This window comes from Mytilus edulis, chromosome 6, assembly GCF_963676685.1.
Source record: "Mytilus edulis chromosome 6, xbMytEdul2.2, whole genome shotgun sequence".
Classification (NCBI taxonomy): Eukaryota; Metazoa; Mollusca; class Bivalvia; order Mytilida; family Mytilidae; genus Mytilus; species Mytilus edulis.
The window spans coordinates 63480128-63503712 of NC_092349.1; the positions used below are offsets into that span (position 1 = coordinate 63480128).

At 30.5% G+C, this 23585-nt stretch overlaps 1 protein-coding gene and 1 long non-coding RNA gene across 4 annotated transcripts in view; one reads left to right on the top strand and one right to left on the bottom strand.

Moving 5' to 3' along the window:
* Positions 1 to 6819: 6819 nt before the first annotated feature.
* LOC139528094 (shell matrix protein-like) overlaps positions 6820 to 23585 on the top strand; it is a 48218-nt gene continuing 31452 nt past the window's right edge. For 2 of the 3 annotated variants that reach the window (XM_071323920.1, XM_071323921.1), the window contains exon 1: positions 6821 to 7044. The gene's annotated coding sequence lies outside the window, so the exon portion shown is untranslated. Of the gene's footprint in view, positions 7045 to 23585 lie in introns of all 3 variants that reach the window. The other variant, XM_071323919.1, reaches the window with a different exon arrangement.
* LOC139528090 (uncharacterized) lies at positions 13486 to 18565 on the bottom strand. The gene is made up of 3 exons (XR_011665522.1): positions 18499 to 18565; positions 14765 to 14852; positions 13486 to 14135 (listed from the first exon to the last, which is right to left on the bottom strand). It is a non-coding gene; the product is annotated as an uncharacterized lncRNA (long non-coding RNA).

The window sequence follows — 23585 nt, forward strand, 5'->3', positions numbered from 1 at the left end:
TCTGAATCTTCTTGAGTGCTTGAAGTTGTCATAGTTTTTCTGAGTGCTTTAAGATGTCGTAGTCTTCTTGAGTGTTTCGAGTTGTTGGATTCTACTAGAGTGTTTTGAGTTGTCTGAGTCTTCTTGAGTTTTTCAAGATGTCAGAGTCTTCTTGAGTGGTTTAAGTTGTCGGTGTCTTCTTGAGTGTTTTGAGTGAAATCTTTCTTTTGTTGGATTGCTGTCCAAACACGTTTTTCTTCATATATCACGAAACGTGTTTCTGTAATAATATTCATCAGATATCAGAGGGTATTAAAAAGATTACTTTCACAGTGAAATTTAGTAATTTTAGGGAGACCATCCAAAAAAAAAATAAGAGAACTTGGAAATGCAAGATTGTCTTCTTGTGGCATTTCAGTATGTTCTGGAGTTTTCTTTAAATGTTATTGAACAAGGCATTATATTGAGTCGAAGGTAAATTTATTTTACCTTTGTGATGCAAAAGTGAATAGGATTTCCATGCGAATAACACCTGTTATTGTGAAAAAGATACATTCGTTTAAAAGATACCATGAGCCTGGAATGTGAATGCTTTCTTTTTTTACGAAAACGAATTAATGCTAAGTAATTGTCTATTTGTCTTAAAATATTATTGTGAAGTGTTTTTCTAATTTAGTTATTTTCTTATCATATCTTGTTATTATTCGTGAACTTAAAAACTACTTAATTCTTTTGGATCATGCATTAACAATTTTAACCATCAATTAAGAGAATATCGTCACGTTGTTGGTTTAAATCGTGGATTATGGTGACATCTTAGGTTAATAAATGGATTCAGAAATGTGTCCGATATAAGCAAAATAAAACGACGGACGCAAAGTAATCAGATGGCAGCAGATAGAGATCGACACTATTTTAGTCCCAACTTTAATGCAGCATTTCGCCCCATTACAAATAACGACTTATACAGGGTATACAAACGATCGCACTACAGTTAAGACGAAAGCACCATGTTCGCAAATGCAACGATGAACAGTCACACATTATAGACTTCAAGGAAAGAGTTTAATTTCCAGTGACGCGGAAAGGAAATTTCAAAGATCAAACAAAGGTAAGAAAAATCACTAAATTATTCCGGTAAAATCTAATTAGATTTGGCGAATATAATTAGTGAAACTAATTAGTCAATTATATATTACTGTGACTGATTTAAGAAGAGCTGATGCTATAAAACAAGACACCACAGTTATTGAATAGACTGGTGTCATCATATTAAGACAGGCGCAGACATAAGACATGCTTAAAGTGTTATTTAGAGTCGGTATAAGCAATAAAATTACAAACATAAGCGCTGAAGAACTTATTAAACCGTCATCATGAATGCTCAAGACTTTACTTTGGAAAGCAAAAATGTAAAACGTTTTCTAACTTTAGTAAAGACACAGATTGGCCACCAAAATCTTCAATAAAAATGCAATCACGTTTAATATTTAAAAAAAACTGTACAAATTGCAAGAAAATCACTAGACATCTTTTTGTAAAGATATTAATGCTTAGAATAATGACATTAATTTTCGGGTCAAAATACTAACTAAAGATATATCGGAGGCCAAAATTTAAACTGAAACTGCATGGATATTGTGATAGATATGTGTTATCTTTGGTTGCACAGGCTTACTAGTAAATTGTTTACTGTTCTCTTTTAAAATAAAGCATATTAAAAAAAGAAAGTATAATTTGTAAAAATAAAAGCATAGGATTTTAAAAGTACTTATCCCCTGTTTAAATACACAAAAATAACATGAGGAGTTTCACAATTAAAGATGGAATTACTTATTCTAATTCTCAATTACAGTGTTCATCCACAGCGATTTATAGTGAGAGGTTTAGCTAGTATAAAACCAGATTGAATCCACCATTTATATTAAGACAAGGAAATGCCTGTATCAAGTAAGGAATTTAACAGTAGTTTTCCATTCGTATGATGTGTTTGAGTTTTTTATTTTGTCATTTGATAAAGGATTTCCCTTTTTGAATTTTCCATGGAGTTCGGTCTTTTTTGTTATTCTATTGTTTAAGTTCCCCTGTTTTCAGTTATTGTGATTTATTGAATTTCGAAATGTCTTCGGGATTGACATGATATTTTAACAAATCTTCTATTAGAATGAAATTCAAAACAGTGTGGCTGTGGCCATCGATTGACACATTAAATTCATCCATTGACTGGGACAATTTAGGTGAACGTTTGTTTGTAACGACCACTGCTCACTATGTACTTTTTAAAGACACTTAAACTATGGGGTCACCAAAGGTTCTCAACATCTTAATAAAGTAATTCGAAAAATTAATCAGAAATAACACGATGTTTGATTTATACCAATTATATAAATTAAAACATAAAGGTTATTCCTGATTAATTTTTCGAATTATTTTATAATTAAAGCCTTAAAAAACCTTTGGTGACCCCACAGTTTAAATGTCTATCGTAGGTACGTCGTTAACAGTGGTCGTTACAGACAAACGTTCACGTAAATTGTCACAGTCAATGGATGAATTTGATGTGTCAATCAATGGCCACAGCCACACTGTTTTGAATTTCATTCTATTTGATGTTTGTCTTTCCAGTAACTAAATAATCAATGACTTGTGTAAGGTCAATGACCTCTCTCATAAGTAACCCGTACTGTTTATCTTTCCGGAGAATCTTCAATAATTTTGGCAAACAGGAGAAACTGAGTGACTTCCGAATTAATAATGACTAAAATATTTTACTGATACAATTTCTTCTGTTGAAACTCATCTTAGCAAAATGAATAATAAAAAACCCAATGTAAACAACACTAAGATAAGAATTTCAGAAAATTGCCAAGCATTTGAATTTAAATAAAAACATGATAAGAGTCAAATTGACACACACCGATGTATAGTATGCCGGACTTATTTTCCTTTTTGGGACAAGTATGTTTGTCCGGCGCCAGAAATTATTATATATCCAAACTCGGTCTATAGTCACTGTGACGTTTCGAACATAATCTATGCATTACTGGTAAATTATTAAGGCAAGAAGAGAAAGTACAAATGTCTTAAAACCTTTGATAAATTATTTCAAAAGTACACAGGTTTGGTTTGGACGTTTGGTACTACCTATAGAAAAATTATTATAACGGCATAGCACATACTTTAATTATACGGTGATATTGTTTACCGAGTACATAAACTTAGATACAATCTTGGTAAACTTATTGAACATTTCAATAAACTTATTTTAAAAAGTTACAAAATTCAACACTGTAATTATATCTTTGAATATTATTTTCATCGGTATGAGTGTTAATTTTGTTATCAATAAATTAAAACCTACCTAAATTTTAATGTTATACACATATGTAAAAATATGGAGATGTGGTATGTTTGCGCCAATGAGACAACTACCCATCAAAGTTCAAATAGAGTGAGAGAAGTAATAATGGGGAACTGTACGGCCTTCAACAATAAGAAAAAAAAACCATACAGTATAGTTGGCTGTAAACGTCCTGACAAGAAAAAAATGAAATAATTCAATTGCGAAAACTAAGAGCCAGGACCCGTATGCATAAAACTACTTAAGTTTAGAAATCCATCGTAGTACCTGATTTACAACCAAAATTTGTTTAGGATTTGCAAATATCACAGACAAGAAGCAAGGACAACCACTGATATACAGGTTCGTGATATTGGACAGGTACAAAATGTATATAAAGGGTCGGGGACGTTTGTGCTTTTTAACCTGTTACACGAAAGGACATTTGCGCTCCAAACACTATGGGCATATGCCTTTTAATCTTTTAAGTTGTTTGGACGGTTGCGCTTTTTATATGACAGTTTACCCGTAATCGTACGGAAGCGTATTAGGGACATAGAAAAAATAAAATTGGCATTGAACTTTTTTTTCAAAGTCAAAATTTTGACTTTTCAAATCTCGAAATTTTGACTTTAACTTGAAATTTTGACTTTTAAAATCCCGAAATTTTGACTTTAAATTGAAATTTTGACTTTCTAAAGTCTTAAAATTTCTACTTTTTGAAAAGTCGAAATTTTGACTTTTTTGAAACTCGAAATTTCGAATTACAAAAAGTCGAAATTTCCACTTTAAACTCGAAATTTCGAGTTTTTTGAAACTCGAAATTTTGACTTATTTAAAACTCGAAATTTTGACTTATTCAAAACTCAAAATTTCGATTAATTTAAAACTCGAAATTTCAACTTATTTTAAACTCAAAATTTCGACTTTTTTAAAACTCGAAATTTCGACTTATTTTAAACCCGAAATTTCAACTTATTTTAAACTCAAAATTTCGACTTTTTGTAAACTCAAAATTTCGAATGTTGAAATCGCGAAATTTTGAATTTTTTTAAATAATTTTAAAACTTTGATGTTAGTATTCAAACACAGTTATTACAATTTTAGAAGGAGTAGACATGGACGCAAATTATTAAAGCGTCTTCCACACATTTTGTCAATTTATATTCAAAAATTTGTTTTGTTCTTAAATTAAGATATGGATCAGCATTTAATATTGAAGAAATCATTCGTAAAAAGAACATGCATGTTGACAGAATCCCCCCCCCCCCCCATATTTCATTTTTTAGTTTCCACGACACTGTCATAGGATCGTCAGATCTGAGGACATTTAGCATCACAGTTTCAAAGGCTTGTTTGGTATCCCAATAGCAAGTCACTGACTTTGCCTTGTTTAAACAAAATGCCATTCATATTCAGGACGACCAATGAGTTGCTCAGTTTTCTAGTTTTGGAAGTTTGCATTCTTATAACACAACTATTAACCCTTGTCTTTATATATTAGACTGTTGAATAAAAGTATATCGTAATATAGGTGTGTCGGAATAGCGGGGGTGTCTTGATACACATATCTGAAGTTCAGACTTGAAGTATGTATTCGAACGTGAAACATATTTTATTTATTCTTCGCCAAAACAAGATTTTCTATCTAAAATAACCTCTCTAACATGGTTTAGTTTATTAAAATATGCTTATGAAGTTTGTGATGTATATGACTCTCCGCCTTGCTGATATAAATGACTGTGAATGTGGTAATCGCAAACGTATAAATACTGAGGAAAAGTCGAAATTTTAAGTTTAAAGAAAGTTGAAATTTTGAGTTTAAAAGAAGTCGAAATTTCGAGTTTAAAAGAAGTCGAAATTTCGAGTTTAAAAGAAGTCGAAATTTCGAGTTTAAAAAAAGTCGAAATTTCGAGTTTAAAAAAAGTCGAAATTTCGAGTTTAAAAAAAGTAGAAATTTCGAGTTTAAAGTCGAAATATTGAGTTTAAAAGAAGTTGAAATTTCGAGTTAAGAAAAAGTCGAAATTTCGAGTTTGGAGAAGGCGAAATTTCGAGTTTAGAAAAAGTCGAAATTTCGAGTTTTAAAAGAGTTGAAATTTCAAGATTTTAGAAAGTCAAAATTTTAAGATAAGAAAAGTTAAAATTTCGAGTTAAAGTCGAAATTTTGAGATTTGAAATGCCAAAATTTTGACTTTGAAAAAAAATGTCACTACCAATTTTATTTTTTTTCTATGTCCCTAATACGCTTCCGTATAATCGTAACTAAATTTAATTTGGCTCGTTTAATTTTCTTAAAATGTTGACAAAGTATTTATACTTTGACCATTTGACAAAAATATTTTAAAAACATGAACCACACATTTTGTCTGAAAAAAATTCATTTGGGTATATAATAGTTTGGCGAACATTTTTTTTTATCATCGAGATCTTAATATTTCATAAACAATAGAACGTGTTGAAAACGTTCAGGCGATTTTATAGAGTTATCTCCATGTAGTGTTTTGTACCACATTAAATTAAGTAAAGCTGTTCACATATTCTTTGGCAGGTCCACTATACAAACCACAAAATCGGGAAAAAATATTCGGTAAACGATAGAGATTTGTTTTCTTGGATAGAATTTAAAAATCTGTGCCTTAAATTCTTAAAGCAGCTTGATACAATTCGTGTATTTTTATAAAAGGAAACTATCAGACTATATCATCATAGTTAAACTTTATTATCAATTTGTGATGACCGAAAGATAAGTGTTTAACTCAACTGCTGTTCATGTTGACTTTAAAGAAAGAAACATTGTTGTTATAAGACATTTACTTCCATCCGCCCTCTTGTAGTGTTGTCGTTTTTAGGTTTGACACAAGCATGATGGCGGAAGGTTTTAAGTACATAAATTGACACAGCATTATATAATGAGCAAAATCCATACTTATAATGAAATGAATGTTGAACAAAACAAATGACCTTATGTTGATCTTGCCAGAATGTATGAATGTTTATGGTATCTTTACATAGAATGTTGACTGCTCTCAGTTATTTTATCTTGGATAAAAGTTGGTGTTGAGGTCATAATATTGATACAAATTGTCAAATTGCATAATAAAATATCAAAATCTCGAGGTAAATATAAGAACGGAGCAAATTAAAAGCGACGTACCTAGCAAGAAAATATGTATTTGAACATCCAATACTTAAAATGAAGCTTTGGGCAAATAAAAATAAATAAAAATAAGACTATATTAAAAAAAAAAAATATTTTTGATATTAGAAAAAAAGATCTAAAATGATATTATGAAATATAAAAATTAGTATCCAATAAATCATAACAAATAAGGTTACACCATATAAAATCTGACCTTATAATTTCAAGGTGTTCGCTTGCTAAAAGGCATAAAATCTTTGACATGTAATGTTTATTCATATTATGTTACGATTCCGCAGTAAATAATGACAGATTTGTCTCCCGTTAAGTCAGATTTACACATTTATACTCTCGGTACATATATTTTATTTCACAATGTGCACATCTACCTGCATATACAGTAGTATAATGCGGTAATAACATTGTCTTCCCTCAAACATGACAAGAGTTGACAGTTACATATCAAGACAATCATTGTCACGCATAGTCAGACTATCTATTATTACTTACTAGGAGTATCTGTCATTCACCAAAAAAAATATATTGATCATTTTCTATATGTATTGGGATTTTACTAAATAATCAGGTAAAGATATTATTTAACTTTTTGTCATTTTTTGGTGATGGTTTTATATTAATATGCAGTCGCAGGGTAAAGATTTGAAATAAAGAAAAAATAAACATTTCGGAAAGCATTTTATTTTTAGATGTTTACATGCATTAATTAGACGATGCACTAAATATATATGCACGAGAACTCGGAAATTGCCTTTCTATCTGAGGTGACTTCTTTTTTAAATTGCGTTCCATTCTAATAATCTACACATATTGACGCTAAATAAGTTAGTCTTTTTAATTTGTTTCTTTGCGTTACGCGGTGAAAACATATCCGCAGTTGAAAACGAGTTCGAAATATTTCAATTTTTTTTTCGGTAAAAAAAGACGACATCTTATGTTACGCAATAAAACAAAAAAATATAAAAAGGCGTCTGACATTTGGTACGGCAGGTCGCTATCAAACAAATTAATTTCAAATGCTAATACTTGTCAACTTTATATACTGTTGTTACTTTTGTTTTAATACACGATTAAGACGTCAATGCCATATAGATGCAATTATGAACATCATGATATTCAAATTTTATGTTTATATTAATATTCTAATTTAGCTTAACCTTGCCAAATATATTTCATATCATTCGCTTGCGTCAGTAACGAATCGAAAATATATAATTTAAATTTGTCTTTGGTGAAATTGATACTCTTTATGACTTCATAAGAATATATGATGTTCGGTGCAAGCTAAGACTCCGTGCCGAAGACCGTACTTTGACCTATAATGGTTTACTTTTACAAATTGTGACTTGGATAGAGAGTTGTCTTATTGGCATTTATACCACATCTTCTTGTATCCATATAGCATGATGCCGATAACAGTTATAATTTTTTTTTATATAAAATTGTTCGTGTAATTGCATTTTATGAAGGTCTAGTTAGTGGTTCAACATTTTCTTATTTTTTACTTTGTTTTTGCCATTTCCTTATCTAATTCTGTAAATTAACATGTAAAATATTTTACTATTAAATTTATCTGTATTTGCACTATTTTTCAATTATGTACATCGTTTATTTCGTATAATTTCGTTCTGTTTCATTTTTAATTCCTTAACACCATCGAACTATGTATATATTTTGCTTTTTTTATTACCTAAAAATATTGCATTGTACATGTACATAATAAGTAACTGTAATGATTGCATTTTGTTTTATTTATAATTCTGAAAAGATAGTCTTTGCTCAATTTGTTTTAAATTTTTCAGTATGTTGAAAACCCTTCTTTTAACATTCAAATGTCTGTATTACGCAATAAATAACGAAAAGGATTAAAAATGTAAGGTAATGTTTTAAGATTAATTAATGTTAAATGTACATGTCTTATACGAGATTATTCATTTGTATAAGTATTGAAATTCGTAGACACTCATTCAGAAAAACCACACCGAACAACATGCTGTTTGTTTTCTTCAATTTGACTGATAACGTCCACCACAGGAAAATAATAACCTTTTTTAATACATTTTTTTGTATATACATAAACATGACATCATTAAGCGGTTACTGTAAATTCTTTTGGTATAATTTTTAGCTCAACTTGTCCATGTTTTTTTCTTCTTTAAGACACACTTTTGTGGTTCATTCACAAGGACGATTAATATACGCCATAGATAGAATATATATAATCTAAAATACCACAACCAATTTGTTCAGTATTTGATATTAGCCATTCACTCTTTCCTCCGTTTATTCGAATCGAATTTTTCCGTAACATATTACATTGTTCAATCTGTACGCTAGCTCTTGCTAGCTAACAAATGTTTCAAAACACCTTTTCTTAAGAATTCTTTCTGATAAATTATATTTCTAAATCGCACATGTCAATTATTGAATCAATTATTGAGATTGAAACTTTAACTAAATAATAATTTATTGGTTTTTGTCAAATTTTGACAAACTTTTATTGAAAATCATATGCCATTGCTTTAATTAAATGACCAGTGATTCCAGTTTTATTTGACGTAAAATTATATGGACGCTGAGTCTCTACAGAGAAGGGACAATTTGGAAAACTACGCTTGTCATTTTAAGCAACCTCATGTTTTAATTTACTTAACCTCTTTACAGAATACTGAGAAATTGATATATTAAATTTCTAAATTATAAATGGATGGATGTGACAACGAAAAATATAAATCTGTCAAAATTTGATATTTGGGTCAAAGTTAATTGATCTTTTCAAATCTATTTTAACGTATATAAAGAGATGAGCGCCTAATTCTAGTCGTAAATAATAATGACTGTATGTCGTTTTGACAGCCTTTAAACTGTCGTAACAAATTATAAAATGTATGTCTCAACCGATCTGTTATCTGACGAAAGGGGTAGTTAACAGACCTCTAACTTGTGCTTCAATTTTGCACTATGGGAATCAATTTGTATTAGACACTCGAACTCCCTATATAATATACTTGACAGTGTTTTGATGACCATAATAACGTACATAGCATTACAAAAAAAATTATAAAAAATCATAAAGATAAAAAAAGTGGGACTTTTGTGGAATTTAACGAGCATAACTATCCCCATTAGAAATGCTAGCAAATATTATTGTTATTCATACACACTAATTACACATTCATCTATTCGACCATAGAACAAGGAAGAGATTTGATTATACTATTTTTATATCATACTTGTAGTATATTTTGTGAAAGGTAAATGGATAAGCAATCAATGATTTATTGTTTGATGTTTTTTTCTCGTCATTATTTTTATGATCAGAAATATTCTGTATATAATTATGTGGCACTTGTAGCTGTAACAATATGAACATAAATATGTTGTATTGTACTCGACGCCTATACATGTCATTTTTATATTTTGACATTTGTAATATAACATGTTATAGTCAACATTAGGTAAACTTTACAAACAATACACCTTCTTAGCGAATAAATGTTTCATTTCATACCACACAAAGATGTTAAAAGTATTTTTTGTAGTGTAGCATGTTATTGTCAACATGAGGTAAATTTTACAAACACTACACCTTCTTGGCGAATAAAGGTTTCATACCACACAAAGATGTTATAAGTATTTTTTGTTTGATTGAGTGATTGAATACCGTTAAACGATAAATTTAGTATGTCGAAATCCAGATATCGTAACAAGACCTGCTACCACCATCCACGTCATGTGGTCTTTGGTAGAAACTTGTCTTATTACCAATACGTCTATTATTTATACTTATACATATAAATAAACTAATATATGTCATGTAAATACTAATCTTCAAGAATACGGTAATTTTACAGAAATATTGTACACACCATCTTGTAAACAATAAAGTACAAATGTAAGTTATCAACAACATGTTAGAATTATAAATTATTCGTAATTTGATATATACCTAAATATAAAAAGCTTTTGCCTTGAATCAAATATTACGTCCATGTAATTAATTCCTATTAATGCTATTGAAGTCCTTTGGACCAATAGATAGACGAGGAAAGGGACAGCCCTGTTGTATTACTATCCGTATATTTTCCCATCTACTATATGTAAGTTATACGGATGGTGATACCACAGGGTTGTCCATTTCTCCGACTATTATACACATGTAACTAATGTGTTCAAATGTATAATATTGAATAGCCATATCATCAATAGTGATAAAACTAAAACTATAGAAACGTCAAAAGAAAAAAAAACCCACTTAATTATTGATGATATATATTTTTTACTCCATGTTTACACTATTTTTTCAGTCTTCTGATAACAGTAGTGGTGTTTTATATTGTTTTAAAATATTTGTTGTTACTTTGCTCATGACGTTATTGATATAATATAAGTTTCTGAGAATATAAACCACGTCTATTCAAAGTGGGATCGTATGTTTTATCAATGTAATTTCTATCTCAAATTTGCATCTCTTGATCCGAGGACACAGTTATCGGCCTTTGATAAACGTTTACATTTTTTTTATACATCTAAAAATTTACTTCGTTATATTCTATGCTTGAAAAATGAAGGAATGAAATAACATGCTATAAAACTTTGGGTGATGAATGGTAAGGTAACTTTAAGAGTGCGATTTTTTATAATTTGAATTTATTTGTAAAATAAATGCACGTCGACACAACCATGTTCTTAGGCCAACTGGTACCTATTTATGTTTGTTTTTGTAACTGAAAGTAATAAAACATTTGTTGAGGTTTAGTGTAATCCCCGTTGACTTACACCTCGTACCTTGAACAACAGGCTGAAAAACGAAAAATGTACCATTCATCAATTATGTAATATCTAATTTGCATATTTTATTAATACCTTTTGTGTATAATTATGCAAGTTGTTCTTATTTATGCATTTACCGTACTTTAAGAAGTCATTTTGAATTATATAATAAAAAACTACATTCATTCGTGAATTTTATAAATTACAATATAAATTCACATTCACAAATCGGATTCAGAAACAACATTCTTGTGTTCTTGAAAGAATTTAACAAGGAAAAATGGCTTAGGATGGGTTCCCATATACAGTCTTCACAATAATATCCTGCTATCTTACTAAGTATTTGATGAAATATAATAAAAAAACCCAACACGTATCGATTGATTTAAACGTTAATTTACAATGTACGAAGTCATGTGTATCAGAATGTACCATTTTCTCGTAAATCAGATGTTAAAACTGTTAGTTATTTATAGTCCGAAGATCAATATAAATCGAAAGGCAAAAAACTTTCATTCAAAGATTTATTTGATAGGATAAAACGAAACACCTGTGTGATTGTCTGGATTCATCACCCTAAAACAAAACCGCACCTCTGGCAACGACCTCAATGCATATGAGTACGCTATTAATAGGTCAATACACATCATTGAGTCACTTTAGTGTACTGGAAACGGTATTTCTCCAACCGGTAGTTTACAGTCAGCATACATAAACATGATATTTTTTTTTCAATTGGTCAGCAAAAGTTGATAAAAAAGACATATTTTTGCAAAGTGACGTCCTAAAAATAAAAGCTTTTGTTTTCCTGTTGTATCGGCAGTATGAATAGCGGTAAATTTTCCAATATGAAGGCCTCTACAAGAAGAAGTTATGAATTTCATATAAGATACCAGTTTACAATTATATATACAGGATGACGTATATTTATAAACACTGTGCGGGACAAATTTGCCATTCCGGTATCGGCAAATCTGACTTTGTCGGTTTACAAGATATCCAAAAAAAAATTTGCCCAGTGATAGATTATTGAAAAATTAAAAAAATGCCATATGTCCCAACTTGTCACTGTTGTCACTCTTGTCACTGCAGCTGATTAAAAGTACATTTCCCATGGGAAATTTGATAATTCCCATGGGAATATTAGAATTTCCCATGGGAACATTGGAAGTTCCCATGGGAAAAATTACTTTTCCCATGGGAAGTTTAGAGTTCCCATAGGAACTTTAAAGTTCCCATGGGAAAAGATGAATACAAAAAGTTCCCATGGGAATTAATTCTTCCCATGGGAACAAATTTTCTTCCCATGGGAACAATTTTTCTTCCCATGGGAACAATATTTCTTCCCATGGGAACAAATCTTCTTCCCATGGGAACAATTTTTCTTCCCATGGGAACAATTTTTTTCACATAGGAACAATTTTTCTTCCCATGGGAACATACTATATTACAACATGTACAATACAAACATTATTTTCCATTTGAATTTTTTTCTTCAGAAAAATTACAATTTGTTGCAAATACTGGATATATATGAGAATAAAAGAGAATATACTTCTGCCTTAGCTGGATGGAAAGCTGTAGGGGATAACACATTTTTGGAACCTTGTAAAACATCTCAGAAAAGCAGATTTGTCTCCGGTACAAGTTTGCAATTCCGCTGAGTGCAAAAGTTGTTCACCTTAATTTTTGGAGTTAAGTCAAAATGAAGTTGATAACTTGGTTGGTATTGGTTCCCTGATATTTGTCCTAAAATTGTTTGGCTCTAGCACCACTGTTGAAAAAGTTATGCCCCTTTTTTCAACAATTTCCTTAGAGGAATAGTTGTTTTCCTCAAGGGAAATCAAATTTCCCTAAAGGAAAAAGATTTTTCCTCAAAGGGAAATTGTTTTTTCCTCAAGGGAAATTGTTTTTTCAAGAGAAAAAGATTATCTTCAAGACAACAAATTTCCTCTAATGAAATCATTGTTCTTCAAATTTCCTCTAAAGAAATTTCTGAACATCAAATTTCCCTTATTTGTTCTTGTTAAACATTTCTTCGCTATACCATGTATACAAACAGTATGAATATAATTATTACAAGACTGTATAGTTGATGCAAATGATATTCAAAACTTTCATAAATGTTTGACTCAACATTTTAATGACATTGAAAATTGATAAAGTCTGACTGTTTAGATCTAGGTATTGTTCATACTTTTTATAAAATTTAACTATGATTTATAACAAAAATTTGTAGCAAATGATTCTGTTTTCTTTGTAATTCATGTAATTGTTTCAATGCAATACATTAATAAGCAACCAATTTGAATGTCATACCATTTGTGGTGTTCTAAAGAATTTGTTTATATATTTGCAGATTAAATAATAAAATATACACTTTTCGTGTTATTTTAAATTAAAATTTTCTTCTGTTTCAGCTTGTGTACAGTTTTCAATCCACTACGTAAGAATTCAGTGAATACATTATTCCATTCACTTAACATTTTCCTTCAATTCTAAGAGAAAACATTTTTGCAAATTGTTCTTCAATGATCTTCTTCCGTATATTTGATATGAGGGAGCGATGTAAATGAGTGGATAAAACTGGTGTTCCTTTTTTCAACAACAAAATAGTATTTGTTCTGCATTCTCCTTTCTTTCGAATAATATATATAATATGTTGTTGCTTTTATGCAATAGTGTTTTTGTGTATCTATGATAGAACTCCATTTTGTTTATTGGCATTATCATGTGATAATGATGAAATTTCCTGTTTCTTTTTTGCAGGAAAGCACACATTCCAGTTCAAATTAATCCAATTATGCACTTTGTAAATAAATTTCAACTTTAAGTTTCCTCTTCAGTAATGACCTATTGATCGTGAAAACCAAGATGTCTGATCACCTATAAATACACAAAATAAACAAATAAAATGTTATAAATGGAGAGAGAAACAGCAATAAATGTTTTTCATATGTAGCTTTCTTTATTAAAATTCATTAAGTAAACTTGAACCTTGCGAAAAATAATTAGCTGTGATGTAGACTAGAAAGTATAAAACGCAAAATAAAGTAGTCGCGAAAAATTAGTTGATTTACATTAGTCCAGTCTGTGTTTGCAGGAAATTTACATCATAGGTTGCCATATTCCTATTGTGCCTGTCCAAAGTTCAGAGCCTGTAGTTTTTGTAAGTTTAGTCTGACACTAAAATTTAGTGGTTGTTGTTGTTGTTGTTTCATACCGGTTATATTTATTTTTTGTAATTTATTTTGTAATAAACTAGGCAATTAGTTTTACAGTTTGAACATGTTGGATTGTTTCAATTTTTCATCTTTGGGTCTTTTATAGCTGCCTACTTTGACTATAGGGTATGGATTTTCTCATTATTGAAGGTCGTCACAGGCCTACAATTGCTTTCTTAAAGCCATGATAGTTTTCATATTTAATATACCACATCTTTTAATTTTTATAGTAATCATGATTATCATCTTTCAAGTTCAACAACTTTAAAAAATAAATAAAAGTGGCCTTACCATTTAGGTTTAGTTTGCTTCTGCAAATTTTAAATTGCCTATCATTTCTGCTGTTTATAATTTCTCTGTATCTTCTATAGTTCTTGTCCTATACATAAAAGAGTAAAAGTTATTATTGAATGGCATCTTGCATCAATATTATTTTTTGCTGTTTAATGTACATGATGTATATTAATGTGTGTTTAATAAGAAGAGTGCACATGCTGAAATGTCTCGCCTTCTTTTACTAATCATTGATAATATGTTGATAGTCCTAAGTATAAAGCTTTATCACAACTGTCACATAAACTTAACATTAACCAAGATAAATAAATAAAGACTAATGAACCATGAGAATGAGGTCAGGCCTAAATTAAAATATTGTTTGTTTGCCCTTTTCCGACCCTATTTTTTGAAACAAGGTAGGTAGGTAGGTAAAATATTTTATTTTTCTTTCCCATAAAATAACTTGGCTCGGTACATTTTTTGTCATGGGTAGGCAGGTAGGTATAATATTTTATTTTATAGATACAATATCTGAATGATATCATTTTTGTCTGTATTTGCTCTTGTTTTAAGAATGATCGATTTTACTAATCTTTACTTTTATTAAAGTTTCTGAATAGTCCCAGGAAGTTATGAAAAAAATTTATCATGTATAATGTGAAGTTAATTTATATGCACTTCTATTTGTTTTTAAATATCAAAATATAGGGCTCGAGCATATTTTCAACAATTATATGCCTGGAACTTTTAAAGAGTTTTAACTTGCACTGATATTCTGTACTACGTACATGAACCTTGTACGCTTAACTTGACCGAAAGATTTATTAATATCATATATATCTCCCTAGCATGGTTTGTGAAACAGCTTTACTATGTGCAATCTATTAGGGGGTAGGACCTTTATCGGGACTTCGGGATTGGGTGTTTTTAAGCTCAGGATTTCAGGATTTCCAGGAATTGTTTTTTTTTTTAATTTTTGGGATGCAGAATTTAAATTTATTTAAATTCGGGAGCTCAGGATTTCATGTTTTAAAGCCCGGGATTTCAGGATCCGGACCCTCCAACCCCTATCTATAGTATGTGTCATTCCGACATTTTACCAATTTTATCAAAATTTGAACTGAAATTATCAGAGATGATATCTGTGAAATAAAAAAAAAATATTTGACTAGAATATAAAGCCACTGCCCAGCAGTGCATTTCCCACCATCGTCATCATGCAACAAGTTAAAAGAGCTAAAACTAAGCATTTATCTTACTTTATTTACAACCCTAGAGACTGAGTGTGTCCGGGTGTTATAAAAAAAAAGCTAAAAGACTTGAAACTCAAATGTCACATATTTTACATCGCATTTATAAATGGTCTGCAAGGAAAACTTGGCGATTTTACTGCCAATTATTCTCCAATTTACAGGACTTCGGTTCATTTCAGATATAAATAAAATGTCAAAGCTGGTAATAGGCAGCAATAACATAATCATCCGGATATACGAATCACTAAACGTCATCCTTATACATGTTATATAGGATACAACATCCGTTAACAAAATATTTTGTACACACGTTGATAATTTTGTATTGGACAAACTTTTTTGAATGAACCCTGCTCTTCAAGTATAAAGGGCAACGTTGGTTATACTTTCAACATCGACTTCAATCAAAAGCTTTGAATCTCTAAATGCAAGTGTTCATGCCAAACGCTGACGTGATACCAAATGGACTTAACCTTATACGGGGAAGATAAAACCTGTGGATTCCGGTAAAAAAGTTTTGAGCAGGAAATACAAATATAAGATTTTCGGGAGGAACAAAAAATAATTAAAACAAAATATTGCTGGTAAATACAAATAAAAGATTTTCAGTCGGAACGAATTTATAGAGTCGGTCGGTAAAGGGCAAACAAATAATATTTTAATTTAAGCCTCAATGTCAGATGAACCATGCCAGGCAGACATATACAGCTAACAAGGCTTCAATGCAACAATTATAGTTGACCTATTACTTATAGTTTAAGAAAAATAGACCAAATCACAAAAACACTGATCAATGAACCGTGAAAATGAGATCAAGGTCAAATAAAACCTGTGCCACTGACATATAGATCATAAAATATTTCTATACACCAAATACAGTTGACCTATGGCTTATAGTATTTAATAGATAAAGACCAAAACTCAAAAACTTAATTTTGACCACTGAACCATGAAAATGAGGTCAAGGTCAGTTGACATCATCCCACTAGACATGTTCACCTTACAATCATTTCATACAACAAATATAGTAGACCTATTGCATAAAGTATGAGAAAAACAGACCAAAACACAAAAACTTAACTATAACCACTGAACCATGAAAATTGTCATAAATAGCATAGACACCTCTTAGTTTTGAGAACAACATGCGTTAATTGTGCAAGTATAATCATTGATAAATCATGCACAAGATTGACTTTTTTTAAAAAGCCTATATATTGAAATTTTCTGAAAATATTGCATGCATTTATTAATATGACCAATTTCAAGAAATGCGCAAAGATGTGAGATGATTTATATAATTGTAATTTCAGGAATTTACAGTAAAGGCTTTCATCCCCACTGCATTTTGCACTTTTCCCACGTCAGGAGCCAGATTATGGCCTTTGTGACCTTTGTATGATTTTTATTTTATTTTCTTTTTTAATATCAAAGAGTTTAATATGACGTCCATTATCACTCAACTAGTATACATTAATGGCAAGCTAAAGCATGCCTCACAGGCAGGGATCCAGGAGGGTCTGAGGGTTGGACATGTTGGAACCCCCCTTTCTACATTGTTCTTTATTGGACGATCAATGCATTTGAATTTTAAAATTAACACCATTCGAACGTAAATATATTTCAAAATTAAGATGCTGCAATGTAAAATCCCAGTAGACAATGGTAGAGCTGGGAAGATGGTATAAGTCATTCCAAAAGAAGAAAGGACATGCAATCTGTGTTTAACTGCAATTGGCAATGAATTCCATTATTTATTTGAATGCAATTCTTTATTAGTTAAAAAATATCAGAAATCAGCATATTCCAGAGTACTATGTGAAATATCAGAATTAAGCAAAAATGAAAGGACTAACTGTCATTGACAAATATTAACTTATTATTTAAAAATGTGTCTATATTCATTTCAAAGTTAACTAAAATATTATAATGTTAAAATATTATAATATAAAGTAATTTTCCATATATTTTATTTCTAAGTTGTTTTATTTTTTTTTTTAATTGTATGTGATTGTATTTTGTAATTTACCTCTTGTTTCACATGTCAATGTGACGGAGTGTTTTTCAAATAAAGCATATTGTATTGTATTGTATTGAATGGGGACATGTAGTTGGACCCCCCCCCCCCCCCCATTTGTCTTTGGTTAGGAACCCCTTCTCGGGTTGTGGGATTTTCTCGTTGCATTGAAGACCCATTGGTGCCCTTTGGCTGCTATCTGCTCTTTGGTCTTTTGATACATTCCCCATTTACATTTCGATTTTATATTCAGTTCTATTATAGATGTTAGACTTCTTGTTGATTTGGTTTCACATTTCGGCTTCGTCAGAGGAAAGCGTTCCAGAAATAAAATAGCCTTGCAAGACGTAATAATTATTTGGACTAGATTTTCACCACCATCAACATTGTAAAGCTTGTCTCACTGTGGAATAAATGAGTTTGGCGCGTTTACAAAAATATAATTGTCTGTGCTGACAGGGGAGTGTGTGTGTGCATACCATTATTTAAATTTTCTAAACCTTCTTTTTCAATATTTTGTGCATTTCTTGGTAATATACTGTCAAATCTCGAGTGCTACTTTACAAAAACGATCAACTTACAAGTAATGTAGGGGAAGGAAACTAGCTAAAAAGACCAAAAATAAGCCACAACTAATGGGGTCTCATTTGGGGGTTCTGTTCACGGATCTCGCTTTATAGTTACTATTTATTTTTTTTAGATTCCCGCATCCCGCTTACACTATGTAAGTAAACAATTCTAATATTTTTGTAATTTCCTATGTCCCGCTAAACTTCATTTCCAGTTTTCACGGCACAATATTTTGACTATTAGTGACACTAACACTGTGGTATTTTCACGTGGGTATTTTACCAATAAGGCCATATATTTCGGTGTGTAGAAATACCGCAAAGGAATTCTTAAAGGCGCTGACTAAGAAGAAAGTTTTTGCATTAAGGACACTAAAACGATGTTTTAAGATCACAGAGAATATGGATATATAGGAGGATATGATTAAATACCTCATATCTGTAAAGTTAGGTATCAATAGATATTGTAATTTTGAAGTTAAATGACTTTTTAATCAACGCGTGCCACTCGGCACGTGACCAACGGCTTATTGCAAATTCAATAATCATCATGTTCAATCAACCTAATCCAATACACAATTGTCTTTTTATCGTTACTTATTGATTAATTAATGGTTGTTGTTGAATAAACTAAACGGTTTAGCGTGGTAAATTTTCAAGTTTATGAAAGAAAAATAAAAAAAAAATGAATTTTGTGTTTTAAAACTTTGCCTTTGTTATATTTTGTTTTTAAGGAAATTGCTATGCAAGCTTTTTTTTAAATTAAAGAACCCTATTTTGAGATACAAATTGAGACAAAAATGCTTTTGAGATTTCGTTTCCTTGTTAACAACACAAGAGTTTACATATATTATCATTATGCCTTGAATGAGTGACATATGCATGAGAGTATGTGGTGTCCGTGGGGTTCTTCAAAATCCGATTACAGAAGTAATGTCGAAAAACTCCAAGAGGTAAAATTATATTACGTTTTAAAAAGAGACTATAAATCATAACTGTCTCCTATGAACAATAACTTTAAAACTGATGTCAATGCTTTTTTTTAACAATTCATCTTTATTTCAACAATTGAAGATGAATACCATTTTATTTTATAATGTAATAAGCATCGTGATGTAAGAAATATAATTTACAATGTGCAGGCGCGAATCTAGAGCTTGAAGCGGAGGTTTGGGGGAGGGGGTACGTGATAAATGTTTAGAATACTAGAGAAGTTTTCTTGTTATATAAAACCATATGTTTTTCAATAAATGGCAAACTTTTTGTTCATCCGGCATATGGTTACTCTAAATAAACTTTTGATTAGTTTAATTATTTGATTACAGATCGTATCTACCCGTTTTGCAATTGCTGTATCACCCTAAATGAGGCTAATAAAGATATGTATAATAAAATATAGAGGTAGCAGTCTTGGATTGTCTTAATTAAATCCTTTGATCCTCTAATTATCAAGTTACCCTCTGGCCAATGTAATTATGACTTGTGTATATTTAAAGAAGTTACTTATATATCTTTATTCTCATAAAGCAAATGCATTACATCGGTACAGAGATAACAAATACAACAATAAATATTTACGATATGTACAAAACAAGCGAGAGAGGTTACAAAAGTTACAAGCCAGGAGTACAAGCACGGGCCGACAAACACAAGTATTTATATTTTCTATAAAAAAAAAACAAAGCTTCTTCGGAACTGGTTTTCTTGTACTTGACATAACTTCAGAGAATTTAACTGTATTTTGCCGTTTTGTAAAATATGCAGTTAAAAACTCTTTTCGTTTTTGATTGAAAAATTTGCATTCAAATATAAAATGATATTCGTCACCTATTTGTCGATTGTTACATAGACTGCAAAAGCGGTTTTCTCTGATTACGTTTTGCCATCTTCCTGTTTCAATCGGCAACTTAGTATTAGTCGTTTGAAATCGACAAAAAACAAAAGCGTCTTTGTATTTAAAATTTATACTATGTTAATTTATTTGTATATGTCTCTGTACCATTGTACTTTGGTTTATGAGAATAAAGATATATATATATATATTGAAGTCCAAAATATTAAAATATTTTCAATTTCAAGTTGTTTTTTTTTAATTTTTGTAGTTTATACCTTTTGACAAATTTTGAATGAGGGAATTCCAGTTCTGAATATATTGATATAGCAATCTCTGCTTTATGACAGTTTTTAACCATTCTTTATTAACAAAATTTTGTGACTCCCATATGTTTGAGAAACCACAATCTTGAAAGATTTTTTGTATAAACAAGATCCATTTTATCTGGTTATTATGTAGCGACAACGTGTCACCCTATTCAATATATATATATATAGTAAAGATAACATTAAAAAATATTTTAAGATTTTCAAGTGGTGTGGTTGGGTGTCATGTTGACAGGGGGGGGGGGGGGGGGGGGGGGGGGGGTTCACCTTAATTATGATTAAAACATGTTTTTTGTACTGCCTCTAATCAACAGAAACTAAAATCTCATTAAAAATGAAAAATCAGAATATATTTTAATATAAAATTTGTAGAACAGAAGTTAAGTATCCCATAAAACATAATGAATCATTATACATGCAGAACCCAAAGCAGCAAAGATATAGTCAATAGAATCTATTTGCATTTGCCTATGTTCTATCCTTATAAAACCTTGCTGTGAGGCATGGTCCCTGACATCAGAAAAATGAATGAAGTATTGGCAACTGGACGTTAAGCAACCAAATATAAATCCTCACTTTTCCGTGAATAGAAGTGTTCACAATTATTTGTCTTTTTAAAATTAAAAGGATTAAAATTCCCAAACTGAAAAGAGTTGAAAATACTTTATTACTTTAGAAGTAAAAATTATAACAGACAGAATAAATACGACAGAAACAAACAAATGGGAAAAAAATAAAGAACAATTTGAAATACCATATATACATGTTTAAACAGTTTACTAGCAGATTATGAACGGGTCAAGGTTGAGCGAACGTGAATTTCTACCTATTACACTAAAAAGGTGACAATCAATTTTTTGAGGCACGTGTCGAATACACATTAGATAACTTTCTAATATAAAAAGGTTTAATTGTAAAATTTAAAATAATGAATTTTTTACAAAGTCTATTTTTATATGCCATGTCCTTTGTAACAGTTGTATCATTCCATCAGGTCCTTAGTGCACATTTTTGTTCGTAGTGCACTAAGGAGGTCCTTTGCGGTATTACTACGACCCCATATATTTGAAGCTGTTCAAAATACTGTACATTATAGGTACGTGTATCAGATTAAACAATAATTGTCATATATATAAAAAGAATAAGTAATCTGGTATGAAATATGTCCACTGGAACGACCGTGCAAGTGCTATATATATATTATAGCCAGTCAAGGTCGTTAAAAACTTCCATTTGTTGTTGTCCACTGAAAATAAGCTCTTGAATACACGAATCCTCGTTTTATTAATGCCAAATTTATTTGTTAGTATTTCTTATTCTTTTTCTTATGATTTTATCATATTTTTTGTGTGAAATTTTCTGTGTGGTTGAACATGAAATTGCCTCCGATGCTACAAAGAAAATTTGTTTAATGTCAAATGTTGCAATATATGCTAAGTATTACACGTGGACAGGATGTTCCCCAAAAAATAAGTTATACACACCCCGAGGGTACACGCTAGTGTCATATGGAAAATTACTGGGTCACCTGTAAGATGGTAATCAGCCATGCAACTAATCAGGTTACTTAACTGACCATGTCACTTCAATTTAAAGTTTATCGGTAGATCAAAATGATAAATTCGTTTTAATTAAACATTTCAGATCTAAAGGATTTATCATTATAATGAAGTGAAATAATTAAACCATATCGTATTATTTTCAAAAGATTATTTATTTTCATTTTTTTTTTATCTAATCCGGGAAAGAATTGAAAACTGTATTTATAATTTTTAAATTTATTTTATAAAAAATCCGTGTAGGTCTCATGAAATGGAACCCACGCATTCCTACTTAAGATTTATAAAGGAGTAGGTTCAGTAAGACCCCTTTTCGGCCCCAAAATATAGCAGTTTTACCAAATTGTATAGTACTAGAACCGAACACCTGTTTTGGGATATATATACATATAGTTAATTTACCGTAAATAACTGCGAGAAAATGAATAATACACAAGTTGATAATTGTCTCTTCTCTGCTTATTAACTTGCATGCAATATTTTCTCTGATTTACTTGTGAGATCACCGACACTAATAATAATTACCTAAAAAAATAGGTGCTCCTTACTGGGAAGATCATATCGGATCCTATCAATTTATTGGTTCCATTCCCCCAATTAAATGAGTCTACACGTCTCCTTAGAAAAAATGCCTTGCAATGCGTCTGAACTACTAAGTACTTCCATATAATTTCGAAAACAGATAATAATCTATTTCACTGGATGAGATTGGGCTGACGGATTTTTAAATGGAAATGTATTAATTTTTATTTATAGCACAAGTTTTACAAGGCAAGATTATTCACCCTTTTCGCCCTACAAATCAAATGGTTGCCTCCTTACACCTACACGAGCTAAAACATATACATATGAACATTTGATATCATTTATTTTGTGTGACAACTCTTCACCAATGACCTGAGTGAAAGGTTGACATGGGCAGATCCAGAAATTTCCATTTTTTAAATTATTTTTTTTTTTTGGGGGGGGGGGGGGGACAGAGGGGGATGCTTGCTCCAGTCATGCTTCAGTGATTCCCTATATAATCAACAAAATATTTCACACCAAAAAGGGGGGGCGGGGCTTTCTCCTTAATAAGAAATCTCTGTTTTCAGGCATAGGCTATGAAAACGGCTAATGAGTTTTCAGATGCTTTACATTAAAATACATCATGTACATACATGTGACTGACATACACAATTATATATAAATGTAGAATCAAATCTTGATAAATGTATGTAGTTGAAATTGTTAGCTTTAAACATTAAAAAAATGAACTCCCAAAGTTTAAACACAATT